Source organism: Bufo bufo, chromosome 2, assembly GCF_905171765.1.
Source record: "Bufo bufo chromosome 2, aBufBuf1.1, whole genome shotgun sequence".
In the NCBI taxonomy this organism is placed as follows: Eukaryota; Metazoa; Chordata; class Amphibia; order Anura; family Bufonidae; genus Bufo; species Bufo bufo.
In genome coordinates this window covers 511,844,355-511,851,214 of record NC_053390.1, presented here as the reverse complement: position 1 = coordinate 511,851,214, position 6,860 = coordinate 511,844,355, and positions in this window count along the sequence as shown.

Genomic DNA, 6,860 nt, shown 5'->3' with positions numbered 1-6,860 from the left:
AATGAAAGATGCATACAGATTAAACAATCTTTTGCTCCTGAGGAAGGGGTTTTATATGTACACCCCGAAACGCGTTGAGCCCTATTGAATAAAGAAATTGAAGATGAGCCTGGTCTGGATGTGTGCGGACTTCAACTTCTGATATATCATATGCGAACCTGGCCGGGGGATATTGTCTCAGGTATTGCAATATTATACCTGTTTGACATTCCCCCAGTGAAGTGAGTAAGAATCAATCAATTTCATATTACATGTCCATTCAAAATTTGGCGTGATTTCTCTAAGTGATCTTGGCCGGGGGGTACTGTCTTAGGCAAATTGCTTGCCGGATTGACAGCCCCTCAGTGAAGTGAGTAGGAATGCTCACAGCTTTGATGCTTTTTATAATGCAAATTTGCGACATTTTACAGATTTTTTATTATTAATGTTTGTGGGGATCTGGCGCTTTCTTGTGTAATTTGAAACTAACTAATTAAGAAGGTCAAAACCACTATAGACCAAAAATCTTACACATATATTTTTTATTTTATTTTTTTCTTGTGATGATTTAAGCGTTTAGCCGGGTGCTAAAGCTACTTTCTAGCAGCCTCCCCTATTGTGGTTGTTTGTATTTTCTTAGTTTTTTTCTTTGAACAACAGTCCCATCACCGTTGGCGCCCTGTGAGTAGGGATACCTTTTGTGCAAAGGTTCTCTAATCTCCTTTTTTTCTTCTTTTCTTCTTTTGTCTATTATATATTGTGCCATAACCCCCATAAAGTTGCCTGCTGCTTACTGTAAATATTGTGCCATAACCCCCATGAACTGCGCCTGCTGCTTCCTGCTTATTATATAGTGTGCCATCAACCCCACCCTCGTGAACTGTTCCTGCTGCTGTTGCTTAATATACTGTAGTTTGGATGGACCGTCACCCTCCCACCCACAGCCTTAGGCCTCAGCCCCCTTGAACTTTTATTTTAAAACTTAAATGTCAGTGCTGACTTACTGTACTTACTGTGTGCTGTCCAGTTGAGAGTGCAGCAGTCAAGGCTTGTGGCAGGTATTTACAGCACCTGCCAGACTGGTGATGCTGCAGCATACAGTGCTGACATCGCCAGCAGAGGAGTGAAGCCCTGACTCCAATGGCACAGCTCAGCTCACTAAAGTTCCTCTGCTGGACACTAGGCAACCAAATCAGCAGCAGGCCCTGTTAGGACTGCTAATGCTGATTTGCCAGCCCAATGCCCAGCAGAGAGACAACACAGAACGAGTGTTCATTGGGGCTGTAGCAGCTAGCCATTGATGTGCTGGGTAAGGAAGGGGGCGCTGCACAGCAAGAGCTGGAAGACTGGGGCTGAGCCCCAGCCAAGGACTTGGGATAGGTCATGAGCCTGTAATAAGGGGATTGGGCCTTTCATCCACGGCTGGGCCCCCTCCCCCATAGCATCTAAATGGTTTGCCTTCATTGGAGGTACACCACTGTTTATTACCATGGAGATGCATAGGTTCTGGAGCGACAAAACACTTGGAAATCTGTAGCCAAGACTATTTGCAAAGTCTTAATTTTAGATGCATTGGGACAATAAAAATATGGGTACAAAAATGGACATAAAGATCTCTTCTTTCTGTCATAGATTAGCCAGTGTTTCCCAACCAGCGTGCCTCCAGCTGTTGCAAAACTACAACTCCCAGCATGCCAGGACACCAAAGGCTGTCCGGGCATGCTGGGAGGTGTAGTTTAGCAACAGCTGGAGGCACACTGGTTGGGAATCACTAGATTAGTCCATTCTGCTGAGGTGTAATGTTATCAGAACTGGTTTTGAATGCTTTTGTTCACTAAATGTAAGCAGAGATCTCAACCTTTGAGAAATCTTGGTGTTCCAGATCCTCACCCGATGACAGATATTGGGGACAGAGGTATCAGGCATAATGAATTTCACCATTCTCAATCCTTTCTTCTCATAGAACCTAAGCCCCTCTACTCTCTCCCCACTAAAATAAACATGCATTCTCAGCTAAACATGGGTTCAGACGATCTTTAGATCTTAAAACTCAGCTTAGCTTTTACTAGACTTATATTTGTTACGGTATACATCAGATACTGTATAAATAACTATTTGTTACTATTGTACATCAGATATATAGTAAATGAAAAATCATTTAACTAGCCATTTAACATTTTCTGTTCTTGGTAGGTGTTCAGATGAATGTGTAAACTTGAAGGCTCATCAGTGTCTTCTATCCGTTACTATGTATGGTTGCATTGCAAGTAATTCTGTTGCTATGGTAACTGGAATTCTTATTCTATTTTGGTTGACAAGTGAAACCAGTTTGCTTTAGTACTTGACACATATTCTCAAGTACTAATTAGATATCAGCTATTTCTACCTTTTTAGTTCAGCAAATCAAAACAGGGAAATCAAATTATGCAACAAGAATTATCACAGAACTAAACAAGGTAACCTTTTGAAACACTCCTGCCAGGCCTCATTGACTATAATGGGAACTGGAGGGATCCGGCTGCTCCCAGGCATAAATGCAGAGATTTGGTCGGAAAAAACAGTTGCAGTAATTTTTGACCAGCTGAGTGACCGGATCCTTACCGGTTCCCATTATACACAATGAGGTCCGGCGAACATGTGTCACTATCTGGCTATGGTTCAACCAGAGAACTCTGGCAGATCTTTGTAACCCATGAAATGAGATCTCTGCTAATTGGAGACACAATATGCTGGTCACTTCTAATTTATCTGTAGCTGAGGACCATACCACTATGTAAGTATATTAAAGGGGTTGTGCCAAGTTTAGAAGTTATCTCCTATCCACAGAATAGGTGATAACTAACTGATCACTGGGGGTCCAACTGCTGGGATCCTTACTGATCTCGAGAACGGGGGCCCCATTCCCTTAATCTGATGGAGCAGTAGGTCATGCGGCATTCCAATAGAGAATGAATGGAGTGGAGGGGGGAAAGCAGGACCTACCACTCCATCAGATCGGGAGACCAAGAGTCAGCTGGGGATAACTTCTAAACTAGGCACAACCCCATTAAAGGAGCACTTCAGGTAGGACCAATATATTGTAAAATCAAATAATAAAAAACCTTATTGTCCAAAGTCCACAGTTTTTTGGCGCTGCAGGATCTATAGAAGTAGGCCACCTTCACCACAAACAAGTACATATATTTAGATCCGCGATGCCGATATCCTGAACCAGAAATCCAAGGCAGCTGGGAAGACCAAGTTCCTGCTCTCCACACAAGCTGTCTGCGTTGCCTCTCTCTCCTGGTTTCCTCCTCCTATAAACCCTCTCAGAGGCAAACCAGAGAAGATCCAAGGTTCAGCCAAGGATATTTATTATACTTACAGGATATTACATAAAAGACGCATGTACAGTAATAAAACCAGATGTTCTGGCAAGCCCGACCCAGGTTTCGCCACGCTTTTTCAAGGGCCTTAGTATCTTCCAGGCTATATAATCTTAAATAACGCCCCTATTTGCATATGAGCGGGTCTTACATAGCTCATTCAAATGTTACCATTGACAAATTCTTATAAATCACAAGTACCAATAAATAAAACAAGCAGACACATAACAAATGTAAAATTACTACTAAAAATGCATTTATAATTCATAAAACAATTTAGCCCACATTCACACACTTCCTCATTCTCAGTTCTTTTAAACCGATCACATGTTTCTGGCAACCAGTCCTCTTTGGAGTCCCCCCTTAACATTATTACTCAACACCATACTTGGTTTTACATATACCCCACCCTTCTACTTATAATGAACACACCCTTTCTTAGTTCATAAAACTAGTCCTGAGACCGCACTCTCCTCTGCTCTGTTCACGTCAAGTAATGAATGGTTTTAGATCCAGGTCTATATTCAGACCATTAGTTTGGAGAGAGTTCATACAATAAATCCACTCCACCTCTTTTTGATTGATTTGTTTTACTGGATCTCCTCCTCTCCATTTCTTTCCCACTATGGCTACTTTCACACTCGAGTTTTGTGCGGATCCGTCATGGACGGATCCGTTCAGATAATGCATCCCTCTTCATCCGTTCAGAATGGATCCGTTTGTATTATCTTTAACATAGCCAAGACGGATCCGTCTTGAACACCATTGAAAGTCAATGGAGGACGGATCCGTTTTCTATTGTGCCAGATTGTGTCAGTGATTTGGCTCAGTTTCATCATACGGACACCAAAACGCTGCAAGCAGTGTTTTGGTGTCCGTCTCCAAAGCAGAATGGAGACTGAACTGATGCATTCTGAGCGGATCCTTATCCATTCAGAATGCATTAGAATGCAAACGGATCAGTTTTGGACCGCTTGTGAAAGCCCTGAACGGATCTCACAAACGGAAAGCCAAAACGGCAGCGTGAAAGTAGACTAACTCGACACCGATGAATTTCATTACTATGAACATTTTTTAAATGCAGAGAAACAGTATGGGCCAGATTTATCATTACACTTACATCTTACTCCACTTTTAGTTCAAAGTCACTTTTGGCTAAGTTAGATTTATTAATGGTCCTTTAATACTGTGATAAATGTGGTTTGACGGTAGCAGTTTATCCTTCATTAAGTGGCTTTACAAAAGTCGCACGTCTTTACGAAAAAGTCGCATGTTCTATTAAAAAGTCGCATAAGATAAGCATGGTCCTCACTGGAGTGAAATAGCTTTTTTAAATTGTCGCAATAGTAAATCTGTCTAGAGATTCATTTACATAAGAAAACACGCCCACTTTCAGCAAACTGGCAAGCATAGCGCAGAGCCAATAAAAGTCGCAAATTTTTGTGCAGTTTTAGCGATTGCACAAAAATGTTTGACTTTTTCACTCCATTATTTTGACTTGAGCTAATGATAAATCTGGCCCTATGCGTTTCAAATCCCTCTTTTATATTACCTATGTGTTCTTGTACATGTGCTTTTTTTAACCCCTTAGTGCTATTTGATGTGTATACTCGGCATGGAGCAGTGTTACTTACTGCTCCATTACGAGTATACACGTCATGGCTACAAACTGTCGCCATGTTTTACTACATGGTGGCAGAGCTGTGATGTAAGCTGTCACAGACAGCTGATTATCACAGGTAGCAGGCCTGGGACCTGTTAGAGCACACCCAGCTGTCACAGACAGCTACCAATCACAGCTTGCCAACCCAGGGCAAATCAAGATGGTCCTAGGTTGTCCAATCAGGGGACAGGAGTCTGGGTAAGTGACATCACCCCCTCTGATCACATCAGTTTATATATTTAGTTTCATTTAGTTTTATTATTTTGTTAGTGGCCCTTTTTTCCCACAAGCATGGTTTGCGTCCACCATTCCATGACCCAGTGTGCCCCAGTAAAACCAGTGCTCCTGCCAGAGTCGCACAAAGCACTACATATCCCCCCCAACCCAATCGACATCTGCACAGGCCAACAGTCACTGACAGTTTTACTGTTATTTTAGTAGGTACACCCAGAACTACATATTTTCCAGAGGGCCTCCCCCTATCCCCATTGACTAACAGCCACCAGTGTTCCCCTACTTTATTTTTTTTGTAGCAATTTTTTTTTATCCATCTAGAAAAAAGATATTGTGGTTCGTACCATTTTTCCGTTATTTTAGTAACTACACCTGGCGTTCCTGCAAAAAGCACAAAGCACTACATATTCCCCCCCCCAACCCCAATCAATGTCCACACAGGCCAACGGTCACTGACACTGTTTTACTGTTATTTTAGTAGGTACGCCCAGCACTCCTCTGAGAGTCACACCAAGAACTACATATTCTCCAGTGAGCCTACCCCCTTCCATCAACATCTACATTGGCTAACGGCCACCAGTCACTGAGCGAGTGAGCCCAATTCCCCTCCTTTATTTTTTTCTGAGCAATATTTTTTTTAATCTATATAAAAAAAATAATATATTTTGGTTCCTACCGTTTTACCATTATTTTACTAGGTATGGGCAGCAGTTCTGTCAGAGTCGCACCAAGAACTACCTCCCCCTCACTCCCCTTCCCAATGACATACATATTGGCTAACTGCCTTCAGTCACTGACCCAGTGAGCCGTATTCTCTATATTTTTTCGGAGCAATTTTTTATATAGCTATATAAAATCTTTTTTAGTTACAGTTTTGCAGAAATATATACCCCTGAAAAACATATTGTTGTTGACGAATCCCTAGTGAACTTCAAAGGAAGGCTGCATTTTCGACAATACTTGCCTAAAAAGAGGGCAAGATACGGCATCAAACTGTATAAATTGTGTGAAAGTGAAACTGGCTACATGCATGGATTTAAAATATACGAGGGGAAGGATTCTAAAATAGTACCCCCAGAAAGTCCCCCCACCCTTGGAATAAGCGGAAAAATTGTATGGGATTTGGTTCACCCATTGTTGGATCAAGGATACCACCTCTACCTTGACAATTTTTATTCCAATATATCCCTTTTTTTGTCAATTTTCTTTTTATTGAGCAGTAATAATATATGCATAAAGGATCCAACTCCTTGCAATAACTGCACAACAGTAAAATTAGAGCATGCAACATAATCAAACTTGATACATAGGCAATTGCAACACGTACAGAGATATCATGTTATACTGCAGTACACGTATTGAGTTTTCTGATAAAACAAGACAGAAATGCGTAGTAGTGTGTACATTACTAAGCAGTGAGTTTAGGACAATCAGGATACAATATCAGCATTATAAACCACCAGGGGTACAACCCCTAAAGTAAATGGGGACAGTACATAGAAAGAAAAAATTAATAAAAAATAAACAATGTCAGCAAACATTATAAACAAATATATATAGTAGAGATGTCTCTAAATACCGCCAATGGGGCCAGACACATTTGTTCAAACGCAGTAAGT